Below are 19,116 nucleotides of genomic sequence, written 5' to 3' on the forward strand. Positions count from 1 at the left end.
GAATCTTTCTGGAATCTTTCTAGGATCTTGCTGGACTCACAAGGAACCTCTGCAAGGAGAAGAGCTGAAGAGCTGGAGGAGGAGTACTGTCCCTTTGCTGTGTTGCTTTGCTGGACTGGCCTGCAGTTGCTGCTTCTGCCTGAAAAGAGTGCAAAGGGTAAACTTTGCTGTGTGTCCTGCTTGAGAAAGTTCTCCAAGGGCTTGGAGTAAAGCTTGCCTCCTGTTGGAAGTCTCAGGGACACCAAAGACTTCAGTTTCCTTGACCTGCAGCACTGGGAACTGTGTGTTTTGTGCTGTTCAAGAGGAGAAATCACTGCGACGCCGCCGGCCTGCACCGTGACTTGTGGACGACGCACGGAGCCGCATTGCCCCGCTTCGCACCGCAACCCTGGTCTCACCAACGACGTCATCGGACGACTTCACCGAGCCCGGCTCGCACCGCGACCTGTGGGCCCTGCACTCCGGCATTGCCTGCTCACACCGCAGCCTGGGCATCCCAGACGCCGCCTCTCCTGCTGACACCGGCGCCGCTGCCTGCACCGTGGCCTGTGGACACTGCTCGTGAGGTACACAAAGCACCGTCCCGTCCCGCACTGCAGCCCCAGCCCCCCGACCCCAGCACCATCGACTCCAGTGTCGTCACCAGGCATCCCTGCCTGCACCGTGACCTGTGGACACTGCACGTCGCACAGCCCCACTTCACACCGCAGCCCTGGTCTCACCGACGCTGCTGGACGGCGTCACCGAGCCGTTGCCTGCACTGTAACCTGTGGGCACCGCACGTCGCATCGTCCCCCTTCGCACCGCAGCCCCGATGCCGGCGCACCTGACTTCATCAGCCCGGAGTTCGTGTGTGAACCCCAAGCAACGCATGTGAACACCAAGGGCCCGATGACTCCTGCAACAACTCCGGAAGCGACGCCGCTCTCCGGAGCTCACCGCAAGGATCACGACGCCCTGCAAATCCAAGTTACTGTTTGCGGGTCTTCCCAACACCGTAGCTGGCCCGCGGCACTGCGGCTGGCCTGAACTGTTGGTTTTGTGTATCACAGCGCCGTGATAGCCCCAGGTGGAGCTATCGACTGCAAGGAACTGTGTTTTTGAATACATCTTGCAGCATTCATAATTTTATTACTGTATGCTGAATTTTTTACGTATTTGTTTAAATAGTTAAATATCGGCTATTTTTTTTTCTAAAACTGGTGTGGTGCCCTTTTGTAGTGTTTTCACTGTGTTACTGTGTGTTATGTGCAAATGCTTTACACATTGCTTCTGAGATAAGCCTACTGCTCGTGCCAAGCTACCAAGGGGGTGAGCAGGGGTTATCTGAGCGGGTATCTCCCTTATCCTAACTAGAGTGAGGGTCCCTACTTGGACAGGGTGCAAACCGACTGCCAACTGGAGACCCCATTTCTAACAGTGGGCTTTTCATAATTTTTAGAAAAAATGTTTGCCCCCCTTGCCCTCTTAAACAAACCCATTAAACACCCTTGTAAATTTCACCTTCAACTCATTTAAATAGAATTGTGAGTCCTGTCTACTCTTTAAAGGGACAGTATACACTCATTTTAATATAACTGCATGTAATAAACACAACTACAAAGAATAAGATGCACAGATACTGATATAAAAATCCAGTATAAAACTGTTTAAAAACTTACTTAGAATCTCTCAGTTTAGCTCTGTTGAAAAGGTAGCTGGAAAGCCCATTGCAAGTGGGAAATAAGACACTCCCCCCTCCCCCTTGTTTTGCATATGAAAAGACCCTTTACACAAACAGGAGCAAGCTGGAGTAGGTAGCTGACGGTATTCTCATAAAACTTTGGGGCTTGGTTAGGAGTCTGAAAATCAGAGCAATGTTATTTAAAAATAAGCAAAACTATACATTTTTAAAAAAAACCTGTATGGGCTATATAAATGGATCATCTACAAAACATTTATGCAAAGAAAAAATGAGTGTATAATGCCCCTTTAAGGACCATTATATGCAGCAGAGTTGCATAACCAACAAATGCATAATAAAAAAAAATGGAAAAGCACTTTCTTCCATAACTCCACCCCCTGCATCATGTGACAGCCATCATCCAGTTACAGACTCATTTTCATATACACTGAGAACTCTAGCATAATTTGATAATGGAAGTAAATTGGAAAGTTTTTTTTAAATTGCATGCTCTATCTTAATCGTCAATTTAATTCTCACTTTAGCATCCCTTTAACATCTTTCTGATACATACAAAAGCATATATTTTGAAGGCAGATAAGAACCATAAGCTTAGTTAGTTCTTAGGATAGCCTCTTTCTGTGAAGAAGTGCTTCAACAAATTACTGCTGAACCTACTACCCTTCAGCTTTATTGAGCCCTTTAACATGAAAGTTTCTATCAAGTTTCTATCAAATCCCCTTTCCCTTCTCTCTAAGCAACACATATTTATGTCATCAAGTTTTCTCCTTAAGTTGTATTTTTTAGGCTGTGTACCATTTTAGTAGTTATACTTTAGACAGATTTCATTTTATCAATATCCTTCTGGAGATATGGCCTCCCAATTAAAGCTGTAAAAAGTTGACTAGAAAATATCACCTGAACATCTCTATGTAAAAAAAGAAATATATTTTACCTCAAAATGTCCTACGTTTCAGGCAACCCTAAAATGATGGGCCTCCGAAGTTGCATTTGCTGCTTCATAAATGTAGCCTAAAGACTAGTGTCTTCAGCAAAGTAGTGTGAAATAGCTCAGTATTGAAGGTGTTAATTACATTTTTTAATTTATTTTTTTGCATCATTTGAGGGGCCTTGGTGTTGGAAGGTAAGTTAGGTGTTGGGGGTTATGATGGGGGATCAAAAAAACATAATTTATGCTTACCTGATAAATTCCTTTCTTCTGTAGTGTGATCAGTCCACGGGTCATCATTACTTCTGGGATATTAACTGCTCCCCTACAGGAAGTGCAAGAGGATTCACCCAGCAGAGCTGCATATAGCTCCTCCCCTCTACGTCACTCCCAGTCATTCGACCAAGGACCAACGAGAAAGGAAAAGCCAAGGGTGAAGTGGTGACTGGAGTATAAATTAAAAAATATTTACCTGCCTTAAAAACAGGGCGGGCCGTGGACTGATCACACTACAGAAGAAAGGAATTTATCAGGTAAGCATAAATTATGTTTTCTTCTGTTAAGTGTGATCAGTCCACGGGTCATCATTACTTCTGGGATACCAATACCAAAGCAAAAGTACACGGATGACGGGAGGGATAGGCAGACTCTTTATACAGAAGGAACCACTGCCTGAAGAACCTTTCTCCCAAAAATAGCCTCCGATGAAGCAAAGGTGTCAAATTTGTAAAATTTGGAAAAAGTATGAAGCGAAGACCAAGTTGCAGCCTTGCAAATCTGTTCAACAGAGGCCTCATTCTTGAAGGCCCAAGTGGAAGCCACAGCTCTAGTAGAATGAGCTGTAATTCTTTCAGGGGGCTGCTGTCCAGCAGTCTCATAAGCTAAACGAATTATGCTACGAAGCCAAAAAGAAAGAGAGGTAGCGGAAGCTTTTTGACCTCTCCTCTGCCCAGAGTAAATGACAAACAGAGAAGACGTTTGTCGGAATTCCTTAGTTGCCTGCAAGTAAAATTTTAGAGCCCGGACTACATCCAGGTTGTGCAGTAGACGTTCCTTCTTTGAAGAAGGATTTGGGCATAAAGAAGGAACAACAATCTCTTGATTGATATTCCTGTTAGTAACTACCTTAGGTAAGAACCCAGGTTTAGTACGCAGGACTACCTTATCCGAATGAAAAATCAAATAAGGAGAATCACAATGTAAGGCTGATAATTCAGAGACTCTTCGAGCCGAGGAAATAGCCATTAAAAATAGAACTTTCCAAGATAACAACTTTATATCAATGGAATGAAGGGGTTCAAACGGAACGCCCTGTAAAACATTAAGAACAAGGTTTAAACTCCATGGTGGAGCAACAGTTTTAAACATAGGCTTAATCCTGGCCAAAGCCTGACAAAAAGCCTGGACGTCAGGAACTTCTGACAGACGTTTGTGTAACAGAATGGACAGAGCTGAGATCTGTCCCTTTAATGAACTAGCAGAAAAACCCTTTTCTAAACCTTCTTGTAGAAAAGACAATATCCTAGGAATCCTAACCTTACTCCAAGAGTAACCTTTGGATTCACACCAATGTAGGTATTTACGCCATATCTTATGGTAAATCTTTCTGGTAACAGGTTTCCTAGTCTGTATTAAGGTACTAATAACTGACTCAGAAAACCCACGTCTTGATAAAATTAAGCGTTCAATTTCCAAGCAGTCAGCTTCAGAGAAGTTAGATTTTGATGTTTGAAGGGACCCTGTATCAGAAGGTCCTGTTTCAGAGGTAGAGACCAAGGCGGACAGGATGACATGTCCACCAGGTCTGCATACCAAGTCCTGCGTGGCCACGCAGGTGCTATTAGAATCACTGATGCTCTCTATTGTTTGATTCTGGCTATCAATCGAGGAAGCAACGGGAAGGGTGGAAACACGTAAGCCATCCTGAAGTCCCAAGGTGCTGTCAGAGCATCTATCAGGACTGCTCCTGGATCCCTGGATCTGGACCCGTAACGAGGAAGCTTGGCGTTCTGTCGAGACGCCATGAGATCTATCTCTGGTTTGCCCCAACGTCGAAGTATTTGGGCAAAGACCTCCGGATGAAGTTCCCACTCCCCCGGATGAAAAGTCTGACGACTTAAGAAATCCGCCTCCCAGTTCTCCACTCCCGGGATGTGGATTGCTGACAGGTGGCAAGAGTGAGACTCTGCCCAGCGAATTATCTTTGATACTTCCATCATAGCTAGGGAGCTTCTTGTCCCTCCCTGATGGTTTATGTAAGCTACAGTCGTGATGTTGTCCGACTGAAACCTGATGAACCCCCGAGTTGTCAACTGGGGCCAAGCCAGGAGGGCATTGAGAACTGCTCTCAATTCCAGAATGTTTATTGGCAGGAGACTCTCCTCCTGACTCCATAGTCCCTGAGCCTTCAGGGAATTCCAGACGGCACCCCAACCTAGAAGGCTGGCGTCTGTTGTTACAATTGTCCAGTCTGGTCTGCTGAATGGCATCCCCCTGGACAGGTGTGGCCGAGAAAGCCACCATAGAAGAGAATTTCTGGTCTCTTGATCCAGATTCAGAGAAGGGGATAAGTCTGAGTAATCCCCATTCCACTGACCTAGCATGCACAGTTGCAGTGGTCTGAGGTGTAAGCGTGCAAAGGGTACTATGTCCATTGCCGCTACCATTAAGCCGATTACCTCCATACATTGAGCCACTGACGGGTGTTGAATGGAATGAAGAGTGCGGCAAGCACTTTGAAGTCTTGATAGCCTGTCCTCTGTCAGGTAAATCTTCATTTCTACAGAATCTATAAGAGTCCCCAGGAAGGGAACTCTTGTGAGTGGAACGAGTGAACTTTTCTTTTCGTTCACCTTCCATCCATGTGACCTTAGAAATGCCAGCACTAACTCTGTATGAGATTTGGCAGTTTGAAAGCTTGAAGCTTGTATCAGAATGTCGTCTAGGTATGGAGCTACCGAGATTCCCCGCGGTCTTAGTACCGCCAGAAGAGCACCCAGAACCTTTGTGAAGATTCTTGGCGCTGTAGCCAATCCGAATGGAAGAGCCACAAACTGGTAATGCCTGTCTAGGAAGGCAAACCTTAGGTACCGGTAATGATCTTTGTGAATCGGTATGTGCAGGTAAGCATCTTTTAAATCTACAGTGGTCATGTACTGACCCTCTTGGATCATAGGTAAAATTGTCCGAATAGTCTCCATCTTGAACGATGGAACTCTTAGGAATTTGTTTAGGATCTTTAAGTCCAGGATTGGTCTGAAAGTTCCCTCTTTTTTGGGAACCACAAACAGATTTGAGTAAAACCCCTGTCCCTGTTCCGATCGTGGAACTGGATGGATTACTCCCATTAACAAGAGCTCTTGTACGCAGCGTAGAAAAGCCTCTTTCTTTGTCTGGATTGTTGACAATCTTGACAGATGAAATCTCTCTCTTGGAGGAGAGTATTTGAAGTCCAGAAGGTATCCCTGAGATATTATCTCTAGCGCCCAGGGATCCTGAACATCTCTTGCCCAAGCCTGGGCGAAGAGAGAAAGTCTGCCCCCCACTAGATCCGATCCTGGATCGGGGGCCCTCAATTCATGCTGTTTTGGGGGCAGCAGCAGGTTTCCTAGTCTGCTTGCCCTTGTTCCAGGACTGGTTAGGTTTCCAGCCTTGTCTGTAGCGAGCAACAGCTCCTTCCTGTTTTGGTGCAGAGGAAGTTGATGCTGCTCCTGCTTTGAAATTACGAAAGGAACGAAAACTAGACTGTCTAGTCTTGGCTTTGGCTTTGTCCTGAGGCAGGGCATGGCCTTTACCTCCTGTAATGTCAGCGATAATCTCTTTCAACCCGGGCCCGAATAAGGTCTGCCCTTTGAAAGGTATATTAAGCAATTTAGACTTAGAAGTAACATCAGCTGACCAGGATTTTAGCCACAGCGCCCTGCGTGCCTGAATGGCGAATCCTGAATTCTTCGCCGTAAGTTTAGTAAGATGTACTACGGCCTCCGAAATGAATGAATTAGCTAGTTTAAGGACTCTAAGCCTGTCCGTAATGTCGTCCAGAGTAGCTGAACCAATGTTCTCTTCCAGAGACTCAATCCAGAATGCCGCTGCAGCCGTGATCGGCGCAATGCATGCAAGGGGTTGCAATATAAAACCTTGTTGAACAAACATTTTCTTAAGGTAACCCTCTAACTTTTTATCCATTGGATCTGAAAAAGCACAGCTATCCTCCACCGGGATAGTGGTACTCTTAGCTAAAGTAGAAACTGCTCCCTCCACCTTAGGGACCGTTTGCCATAAGTCCCTTGTGGTGGCGTCTATTGGAAACATTTTTCTAAATATCGGAGGGGGTGAGAACGGCACACCGGGTCTATCCCACTCCTTAGTAACAATTTCAGTAAGTCTCTTAGGTATAGGAAAAACCTCAGTACTCGTCGGTACCGCAAAATATTTATCCAACCTACACATTTTCTCTGGTATTGCAACTGTGTTACAATCATTCAGAGCCGCTAACACCTCCCCTAGTAATACACGGAGGTTTTCCAGTTTAAATTTAAAATTTGAAATATCTGAATCCAGTCTGTTTGGATCAGAACCGTCACCCACAGAATGAAGTTCTCCGTCCTCATGTTCTGCCACCTGTGACGCAGTGTCTGACATGGCCCTAATATTATCAGCGCACTCTGTTCTCACCCCAGAGTGATCACGCTTACCTTTTAGTTCTGGTAATTTAGCCAAAACTTCAGTCATAACAGTAGCCATATCCTGTAATGTGATTTGTAATGGCCGCCCAGCTGTACTCAGCGCTACAATATCACGCACCTCCCTCTGAGCGGGAGATGTAGGTACTGACACGTGAGGCGAGTTAGTCGGCATAACTCTCCCCTCGTTGTTTGGTGAAATTTGTTCAATTTGTACAGATTGATTTTTATTTAAAGTAGCATCAATACAGTTAGTACATAAATTTCTATTGGGCTCCACTTTGGCATTGCAACAAATGACACAGGTATCATCTTCTGAATCAGACATGTTTAACACACTAGCAAATAAACTTGCAACTTGGAAATACAATTCAAATAGAATAATATTAAAACGTACTGTGCCTTTAAGAAGCACAGAAGATCTATGACAGTTAAAAATTAATAAATTGAAACAGTTATAGCCTCAATCCTTGTAAACAACACAACTTTAGCAAAGGTTTAATCCCATTAGCAAAGATAACAAATTCTGAAAGCAGGAAACAAATTACAGAATAAACGTTTTTTATCTCAGACAAACTATAATTCTCACAGCTCTGCTGAGAGATATTACCTCCCTCAAAATAAGTTTTGAAGACCCCTGAGCTCTGTAGAGATGAACCAGATCATGCAGGGAATACAATGAGTTGCTGACTGAAATATTTGATGCATAGTAAAAGCGCCCCTCCCCCACACACACAGCAGTGAGGGAGAACAGAAACTGACAGAAAAAACAGATTTAAGCAACTGCCAAGTGGAAAAATGGTGCCCAAACATTTATTCACTCAGTACCTCAGCAAATGAAAACGATTTTACATTCCAGCAAAAACGTTAAACATAATCTCTAGTTATTAAACAGCTTTATGTCTTTCTTACAGTGTAATTCTAGTGAAGTACCATTCCCCAGAATACTGAAGTGTAAAGTATACATACATGACATTATATCGGTATGGCAGGATTTTCTCATCAATTCCATTGTCAGAAAATAAAAACTGCTACATACCTCTATGCAGATTCATCTGCCCGCTGTCCCCTGATCTGAAGTTTACCTCACTCCTCAGATGGCCGAGAACAGCAATATGATCTTAACTACTCCGGCTAAAATCATAGCAAAACTCTGGTAGATTCTTCCTCAAACTCTGCCAGAGAGGTAATAACACACTCCGGTGCTATTTTAAAATAACAAACTTTTGATTGAAGATATAAAACTAAGTATAATCACCATAGTCCTCTCACACGACCTATCTAGTTGCTGGGTGCAAGAGAATGACTGGGAGTGACGTAGAGGGGAGGAGCTATATGCAGCTCTGCTGGGTGAATCCTCTTGCACTTCCTGTAGGGGAGCAGTTAATATCCCAGAAGTAATGATGACCCGTGGACTGATCACACTTAACAGAAGAAAGGGGGACTAGATTTATTGGTAGAGTTGGCAATTAGTGATCATGTGGTAGGATGTCTGATGGGCATGGTGTGGAGTTATTTACAGTTTTGAAGGTTTTCAATAGTATACTATTGTTAACAGTAATGAAAGTTTTCTACAATAGTAGACATTGGGATGTGTTAGCTATTATGTTTATTTCCTGTGGTGGTTATGTTTATATTTAACACCCATAGGGGGATGGGGTGAGCAGCATTTAGGTTTATGTTATAGGTTGCAAATCTGTCAGGAACAGCTATGTACAACCAAGATCTATGCCATAGTCTTATTTATATTTACAAAAAGTATTTACAATTTTTTACCAATATAGATTTAGGTCTTTAATTCATACGAATAAATAAAATGTAAACATGGGTTAAGTCCAATCATTCTTCCATAATGATTGATGGTATTGATTTAGTTCCATGAATTATTAATTACTGACCTGTCATCTCTTATAAGAAAAGTCTAAAATTCTAATTTGTGGACTTGCAGTTTTAACACCATATTGTCCAATTTTTAGTAACTTTTGCGGAAGCAATTTGTGTAATACTTGGCCTAGAAATAATCTGAAATAGTGGAGAATAAGGACACACCTGCTAGGGGTGGTTCCATTATACAGAGGTATCTAGAATATCCATGGTTAATTTTCACTGTTTGCATTTGAGGATTCAAAAAAGAAAAATAATTACATCCCAAATTTGTTTAGTAAGCATAAAATGTCCTACAAATCTTTTGACTCTTATCACTTTATTATACTTAACACATTATTATGATATTGTGTATTCGCCAACACAGAATAAACCTGACAAACCATAAACCTCTAGAAATAGTGCCATATTCCTACATGTCCTTTTTTATTGCAGAAACATATTTATCTTTTTTTTCATCAGGTATTTAATCTTTTATTGTCTTTCTGTTCTTTATTGTCCTTTCCGTGTTTTCTAGTGACTTTAAATGTCCTTACCATTTCACCTTAGACTAGTGTTACCTCGTTAATTTTATAAGTTATTCTTTTATCAAATGAATATGCAATTTAACAGTGTTATAATCACAATATACTATAAAAGTAAAATAATAAAAATGTGAATAAGTAATGTTCACAAAGTGTAATTCCCTAGTTGGGAGTTTAAACTGACAGGATGTATATTCAGTTTTTTTGATGTATTGATCTTCTCCAAACCTCTGGGAAGAAAAATGAAAAATAACATAAGATGTCTGTTAATAATAATAATCAGAAACTGTTCCCAGTCAAGGGGTTACTCACTCATAAAAGAGCTATGACAGCTCTAAGGAAAACGGCTCAATATATCTAATCCCAAAAGTCCACTGGAGCACTTGTCATCTAAATATTTTTATTAATGTATAAAAACAAGTTAAAATCAAGTCACTCATATTTAACAATCAGTATACCTGTGAATAAACACCATGTCCATACAGGAGTCTATAAACCAATCTAGCTTTAACTCACAGAATCTCCTTTCTAAAGATAGTTTGTACTGAAACTAAGCATTGTCCCATGTGATCAACCACTTCTGATGACATAAATATACTTCTAAGGGTCTTTTCACTGATCACTTTCAAGGACCTCGAAAAAAGTGACTGAGTAATCTCTTTGACTGGGAAGATATGCTGATATATTATTTATTTATTTTTTTTCCTCGCAGGGGTTTGGAGAAGATCAACACATCAAAAGGGCTGAATATATCCTTTTACTTAAAAGTCCCTTTTAGAGAATTACACTTTATGCAGAATGGCTATTTAATTCACACTACTAGACTAGTATCACCATACATCTGTATTGTGATGTGTATATCTCATATAAATTATTCTGTTATCTTGTTTCAGAATTTTAGTAAAACATAAATAGCTTAAAGGGATATGAAACCTTAAAAAAAATAATTTGTGGCTTTAATTTGCACAGCGACCAGAATGTGCCTTGCCAAATATTGGAAAACAGAACCCCCCAGAATTCTTCCTCATAGAACAGAAAAAAGAATATTCTATAAGATGTCCAGTTTAGCAGCAGATCTGCTAGCAACTAAAGACCAGTTCCTTACTATATGGGAGCCCTGGATTATGTATTCTGAAACCAAACACAGACCTAACCAGGCATAGGGGATACAGATACTATCATATACACTAATTATGAATGTTGTATAACTACATCCACACCATAACAATTTTTTTGATATTACTAGTGAGAGAAAAGAACAAAAATTGAAGTTATTGTTGTATTTAAATGTTTTTTCATGCATTTTTCATGCGTGTTCTGATAAGTTGTACAAAAGAAAACTTTTGGCTCTGAAGCTTGAAATATTTTTGTATTGAGAGAAATATGTATATCATAAAAATGTAATATATGCTAATAAAAGCAATTTCAACAAAAAAATAATTTGTGATTTAGAGTATACAACTTTCCAATTTACTTCTATTACATAATTTGCAGCCACCAATCAGCAGCTCCGGAACCTACTTAGGTATGCTTTTTCACCAAAGGAAACATACGGCTAGATTAAGAGTTTTGCGTTATGGTGTAAAAGCAGTATTATCAGGTTATAATGCTGCTTTTTCACTACCGCTGCTATTACGAGTTTTGCAGATTTAGGGGCACCGCACACTTTTTGGCCATAACGCAAATCAACTTACGCAAATTGCGTAAAGTCTTTTTTCAATGGGATTTTCATAGCGCCGATATTACAAGCTTTTCCTGGGAGGCCAAAAAGTGAACGGTACACCCTATACCCTCAAGATCCATAACGCATTCTAAAGTCAGTAGTTATGAGTTTTACTCTACAAAGCTGTAACATAAAACTCATAACTAAAGTGCTAAAAAGTACACTAGCTCCCATAAACTACCTATTAACCCCTAAACAGAGGCCTTCCCGCATCGCAAACACTAAAATTAAATTATTAACCACTAATCTGCCGCTCCTGACATCGCCGCCACTATAATAAACATATTAACCCCTAAACCGCCATACTCCCGCATCGCAAACACTAGTTAAATATTATTAACCACTAATCTGCCGCCCCTAACATCGCCGCCACCTATCTACATTTATTAACCCCTAATCTGCCGCCCCCAACATCGCCGCCACTAAACTCTAGTTATTAACCCCTAAATCTAAGTCTAACCCTAACACCCACTAACTTAAATATAATTAAAATAAATCTAAAGAAAACCTGCTATTAATAACTAAATAATTCCTATTTAAAATTAAATACTTAAGCTAGCTTAGGGTTTATTTCTATTTTACAGGCAAGTTTGTATTTATTTTAACTAGGTAGAATAGTTACTAAATAGTTATTAACTATTTAATAACTACCTAGCTAAAATAAATACTAATTTACCTGTAAAATAAAACCTAACCTGTCTTACACTAACACCTAACCTTACACTACAATTAAATAAATTACCTAAATTAAATACAATTAACTAAATTGAATACAATTACCTAAATTACAAAAAAATAAACACTAAATTACACAAAATAAAAAACAAATTACAAGATATTTAAACTAATTACACCTAATTTAATAGCCCTATCAAAATAAAAAAAAGCCCCCCCAAAATAAAAAAACCCTTAGCCTAAATTACCAATAGCCTTAAAAGGGCCTTTTGCGGGGCATTGCCCTAAAGAAATCAGCTCTTTTACCTGTAAAAAGATACAAACAAACCCCAACAGTAAAACCCACCACCCACACAACCAACCCCCCAAATAAAACCGTAACTAAAAAAAACCTAAGCTCCCCATTGCCCTGAAAAGGGCATTTGGATGGGCATTGCCCTTAAAAGAGCATTTAGCTCTATTGCTGCCCAAACCCTAACCTAAAAATAAAACCCATCCAATAAACCCTTAAAAAAACCTAACACTAACCCCCGAAGATCCATTTACAGTTTTGAAGACCGGACATCCATCCTCAACGAAGCCGGGAGAAGTCCTCAACGAAACAGCAAGAAGTTCTCAACGAAGCCGGGAGAAGTCTTCATCCAAGCCGGCAGAAGTGGTCCTCCAGACAGGCAGATGTCTTCATCCAGACGGCATCTTCTATCTTCATCCATCTGGCACGGAGCAGGTCCATCTTCAAGACATCTGGCGCGGAGCATCCACTTCTTCCGACGACTCCCGACAAATGAAGGTTCCTTTAAGTGACGTCATCCAAGATGGCGTCCCTTAGATTCCGATTGGCTGATAGAATTCTATCAGCCAATCGGAATTAAGGTTGAAAAATCCTTATGGCTGATGCAATCAGCCAATAGGATTACAGTAGAATAAGAGCTACTGTAATTCTATTGGCTGATTAGAATAGCCAATAGAATTACAGTAGCTCTTATTCTATTGTCTATTCAAATCAGCCAATAAAAACAGAATTTATGCTTACCTGATAAATTACTTTCTCCAACGGTGTGTCCGGTCCACAGCGTCATCCTTACTTGTGGGATATTCTCTTCCCCAACAGGAAATGGCAAAGAGTCCCAGCAAAGCTGGCCATATAGTCCCTCCTAGGCTCCGCCCACCCCAGTCATTCGACCGACGGACAGGAGGAAATATATATAGGAGAAACCATATGGTACCGTGGTGACTGTAGTTAGAGAAAATAATTCATCAGACCTGATTAAAAAACCAGGGCGGGCCGTGGACCGGACACACCGTTGGAGAAAGTAATTTATCAGGTAAGCATAAATTCTGTTTTCTCCAACATTGGTGTGTCCGGTCCACGGCGTCATCCTTACTTGTGGGAACCAATACCAAAGCTTTAGGACACGGATGAAGGGAGGGAGCAAATCAGGTTACCTAAACGGAAGGCACCACGGCTTGCAAAACCTTTCTCCCAAAAATAGCCTCCGAAGAAGCAAAAGTATCAAATTTGTAAAATTTGGCAAAAGTGTGCAGTGAAGACCAAGTCGCTGCCTTACATATCTGGTCAACAGAAGCCTCGTTCTTGAAGGCCCATGTGGAAGCCACAGCCCTAGTGGAGTGAGCTGTGATTCTTTCAGGAGGCTGCCGTCCGGCAGTCTCATAAGCCAATCGGATAATGCTTTTAAGCCAAAAGGAAAGAGAGGTAGCAGTCGCTTTTTGACCTCTCCTTTTACCAGAATAAACAACAAACAAGGAAGATGTTTGTCTGAAATCTTTAGTAGCCTCTAAATAGAACTTTAGAGCACGGACAACGTCCAAATTGTGTAACAAACGTTCCTTCTTTGAAACTGGATTCGGACACAAAGAAGGTACAACTATCTCCTGGTTAATATTTTTTGTTAGAAACAACTTTCGGAAGAAAACCAGGCTTAGTACGCAAAACCACCTTATCTGCATGGAACACCAGATAGGGCGGAGAACACTGCAGAGCAGATAACTCTGAAACTCTTCTAGCAGAAGAAATAGCAACCAAAAACAAAACTTTCCAAGATAGTAACTTAATATCTATGGAATGTAAAGGTTCAAACGGAACCCCTTGAAGAACTGAAAGAACTAGATTTAGACTCCAGGGAGGAGTCAAAGATCTGTAAACAGGCTTGATCCTAACCAGAGCCTGAACAGATGCTTGAACATCTGGCACAGCTGCCAGTCTTTTGTGCAGTAAAACAGATAAAGCAGAGATCTGTCCCTTTAGAGAACTTGCAGATAATCCTTTCTCCAAACCTTCTTGTAGAAAGGATAGAATCTTAGGAATTTTTATCTTGTTCCATGGGAATCCTTTGGATTCACACCAACAGATATATTTTTCCATATTTTATGATAAATTTTTCTAGTTACAGGCTTTCTAGCCTGAATCAGAGTATCTATTACAGAATCTGAAAACCCACACTTTGATAAAATCAAGCATTCAATCTCCAAGCCGTCAGTTGGAGGGAAACCAGATTCGGATGTTCGAATGGACCCTGAACAAGAAGGTCCTGTCTCAAAGGTAGCTTCCATGGTGGAGCCGATGACATATTCACCAGGTCTGCATACCAAGTCCTGCATGGCCACGCAGGAGCTATCAAGATCACCGAGGCCCTCTCCTGATTGATCCTGGCTACCAGCCTGGGAATGAGAGGAAACGGTGGGAATACATAAGCTAGGTTGAAGGTCCAAGGTGCTACTAGTGCATCTACTAGGGTCGCCTTGGGATCCCTGGATCTGGACCCGTAGCAAGGAACCTTGAAGTTCTGACGAGACGCCATCAGATCCATGTCTGGAATGCCCCATAATTGAGTTATTTGGGCAAAGATTTCCGGATGGAGTTCCCACTCCCCCGGATGGAATGTCTGACGACTCAGAAAATCCGCTTCCCAATTTTCCACTCCTGGGATGTGGATCGCAGACAAGTGGCAGGAGTGATCCTCCGCCCAATGAATTATTTTGGTCACTTCTTTCATCGCCAGGGAACTCCTTGTTCCCCCCTGATGATTGATATATGCAACGGTCGTCATGTTGTCTGATTGGAACCTTATGAATTTGGCCTTTGCTAGTTGAGGCCAAGCTCTGAGAGCATTGAATATCGCTCTTAGTTCCAGAATGTTTATCGGGAGAAGAGACTCTTCCAGAGACCATAGACCCTGAGCTTTCAGGGATTCCCAGACCGCGCCCCAGCCCACTAGACTGGCGTCGGTCGTGACAATGACCCACTCTGGTCTGCGGAAGCTCATTCCCTGGGACAGATTGTCCAGGGTCAGCCACCAACGGAGTGAATCTCTGGTCTTTTGATCTACTTGAATCATCTGAGACAAGTCTGTATAATCCCCATTCCACTGTTTGAGCATGCACAGTTGTAATGGTCTTAGATGAATTAGTGCAAAAGGAACTATGTCCATTGTTGCAACCATCAATCCTATTACTTCCATGCACTGCGCTATGGAAGGACGAGGAACAGAATGAAGTACTTGACAAGAGTTTAGAAGTTTTGATTTCCTGACCTCTGTCAGAAAAATCCTCATTTCTAAGGAATCTATTATTGTTCCCAAGAAGGGAACTCTTGTCGACGGGGACAGAGAACTTTTTTCTTTGTTCACCTTCCATCCGTGAGATCTGAGAAAGGCTAGGACGATGTCCGTATGAGCCTTTGCTTTTGACAGGGACGACGCTTGTATTAGGATGTCGTCCAAGTAAGGTACTACTGCAATGCCCCTTGGTCTTAGAACCGCTAGAAGGGACCCTAGTACCTTTGTGAAAATCCTTGGAGCAGTGGCTAATCCGAATGGAAGTGCCACAAACTGGTAATGCTTGTCCAGAAAAGCGAACCTTAGGAACTGATGATGTTCCTTGTGGATAGGAATATGTAGGTACGCATCCTTTAAATCCACGGTAGTCATAATTGACTTTCCTGGATGGTGGGTAGGATCGTTCGAATAGTTTCCATCTTGAACGATGGTACCCTGAGAAATTTGTTTAGGATCTTCAAATCCAAAATTGGTCTGAATGTTCCCTCTTTTTTGGGAACTACGAACAGATTGGAATAAAAACCCATTCCTTGTTCTCTTATTGGAACTGGATGCATCACTCCCATCTTTAACAGGTCTTCTACACAATGTAAGAATGCCTGTCTCTTTATTTGGTTTGAGGATAAGTGAGACCTGTGGAACCTTCCCCTTGGGGGTAGTTCCTTGAATTCCAGGAGATAACCTTGAGAAACTATTTCTAGCGCCCAAGGATCCTGAACATCTCTTGCCCAAGCCTGAGCAAAGAGAGAGAGTCTGCCCCCCACTAGATCCGGTCCCGGATCGGGGGCTATCCCTTCATGCTGTTTTGGTAGCAGTGGTAGGCTTCTTGGCCTGCTTACCCTTGTTCCAGCCTTGCATTGGTTTCCAGGCTGGTTTGGGCTGTGAGGCATTACCCTCTTGCTTAGAGGATGCAGAATTAGAGGCTGGTCCGTTTCTGCGAAAGGGACGAAAATTAGGCTTATTTTTAGCCTTAAAAGACCTATCCTGTGGGAGGGCGTGGCCCTTTCCCCCAGTGATGTCTGAAATAATCTCTTTCAATTCTGGTCCAAATAATGTTTTACCTTTGAAAGGGATGTTAAGCAATTTTGTCTTGGAAGACACATCCGCTGACCAAGACTTTAGCCAAAGCGCTCTGCGCGCCATGATAGCAAACCCTGAATTTTTTGCCGCTAATCTAGCTAATTGCAAAGCGGCATCTAAAACAAAAGAGTTAGCCAATTTAAGTGCGTGAACTCTGTCCATAACCTCCTCATATGGAGTTTCTCTACTGAGCGACTTTTCTAGTTCCTCGAACCAGAAACACGCTGCCGTAGTGACAGGAACAATGCATGAAATTGGTTGTAGAAGGTAACCTTGCTGTACAAAAATCTTTTTAAGCAAACCTTCTAATTTTTTATCCATAGGATCTTTAAAAGCACAACTATCTTCTATAGGAATAGTAGTGCGTTTGTTTAGAGTAGAAACTGCCCCCTCGACCTTGGGGACTGTCTGCCATAAGTCCTTTCTGGGGTCGACTATAGGAAATAATTTCTTAAATATAGGGGGGGGAACAAAAGGTATGCCGGGCTTTTCCCACTCTTTATTTACTATGTCCGCCACCCGCTTGGGTATAGGAAAAGCGTCGGGGGGCACCGGAACCTCTAGGAACTTGTCCATCTTACATAATTTCTCTGGAATGACCAAATTGTCACAATCATCCAGAGTAGATAACACCTCCTTAAGCAGTGCGCGGAGATGTTCTAATTTAAATTTAAATGTCACAACATCAGGTTCAGCTTGATGAGAAATTTTTCCTGAATCTGAGATTTCTCCATCAGACAAAACCTCCCTCATGGCCCCTTCAGATTGGTGTGAGGGTATGTCAGAACAATTATCATCAGCGCCCTCTTGCTCTTCAGTGTTTAAAACAGAGCAATCGCGCTTTCTCTGATAAGTAGGCATTTTGGATAAAAGATTTGCTATGGAGTTATCCATTACAGCCGTTAATTGTTGCATGGTAATAAGTATTGGCGCACTAGATGTACTAGGGGCCTCCTGTATGGGCAAAACTGGTGTAGACACATTTGGGGATGATGTAGTATCATGTTTACTCCCCTCATTTGAGGAATCATCTTGGGCAATATCATTATCTGTGGCATTACTGTCCTTACTTTGTTTGGACGCTATGGCACAATTATCACATAAATTTAAATGGGGAGACACATTGGCTTTCATACATATAGAACATAGCTTATCTGAAGGTACAGACATGTTAAACAGGCTTAAACTTGTCAACAAAGCGCAAAAAACGTTTTAAAATAAAACCGTTACTGTCTCTTTAAATTTCAAACTGAAAACACTTTATTACTGAATATGTGAAAAAGTATGAAGGAATTGTTCAAAAATTACCAAAATTTCACCACAGTGTCTTAAAGCATTAAAAGTATTGCACACCAAATTTCAGAGCTTTAACCCTTAAAATAACGGAACCGGAGCCGTTTTTAAATTTAACCCCTATACAGTCCCAGCTATAGTCTTTGCTGAGACCCAACCAAGCCCAGAGGGGAATACGATACCAAATGACGCCTTCTAGAAGCTTTTTTAGTGATTCTTAGATCCTCACACATGCATCTGCATGCCCTGCTCTCCAAAAACAACTGCGCAGTAATGGCGCGAAAATGAGGCTCAGTCTATAACTAGAAAGGCCCCCAGACTAAAAAAGGTGTCCAACACAGTGCCTGCCGTTTTTTAAACGTTCCCCAAGATTATAAATGCCAATTGTTAGCTAGAATCTGAATAATATGCCCCAATAAAGCAATCGATTTAGCCCATAAAAATGTCTACCAGTTTTTTAGCCCTTTTTAAGCCCTTTATTCTTTTATGTTTGACTAAGAAAATGGCTTACCGGTCCCTATGAGGGGAAATGACAGCCTTCCAGCATTACTCAGTCTTGTTAGAAATATGGCTAGTCATACCTTAAGCAGAAAAGTCTGCTAACTGTTTCCCCCAACTGAAGTTACTTCATCTCAACAGTCCTATGTGGAAACAGCAATCGATATTAGTTACTGTCTGCTAAAATCATCTTCCTCTTACAAACAGAAATCTTCATCCTTTTCTGTTTCAGAGTAAATAGTACATACCAGCACTATTTTAAAATAACAAACACTTGATAGAAGAATAAAAACTACATTAAAACACCAAAAAACTCTTAACCATCTCCGTGGAGATGTTGCCTGTGCAACGGCAAAGAGAATGACTGGGGTGGGCGGAGCCTAGGAGGGACTATATGGCCAGCTTTGCTGGGACTCTTTGCCATTTCCTGTTGGGGAAGAGAATATCCCACAAGTAAGGATGACGCCGTGGACCGGACACACCAATGTTGGAGAAATTAAAGTAGCTCTCATCCGATTGGCTGATTTGAATTTAAAGGCTCAAATCAGCCAATAGGAATTCAAGGGACGC

This window comes from Bombina bombina, chromosome 6, assembly GCF_027579735.1.
Source record: "Bombina bombina isolate aBomBom1 chromosome 6, aBomBom1.pri, whole genome shotgun sequence".
NCBI classification, from domain to species: Eukaryota; Metazoa; Chordata; class Amphibia; order Anura; family Bombinatoridae; genus Bombina; species Bombina bombina.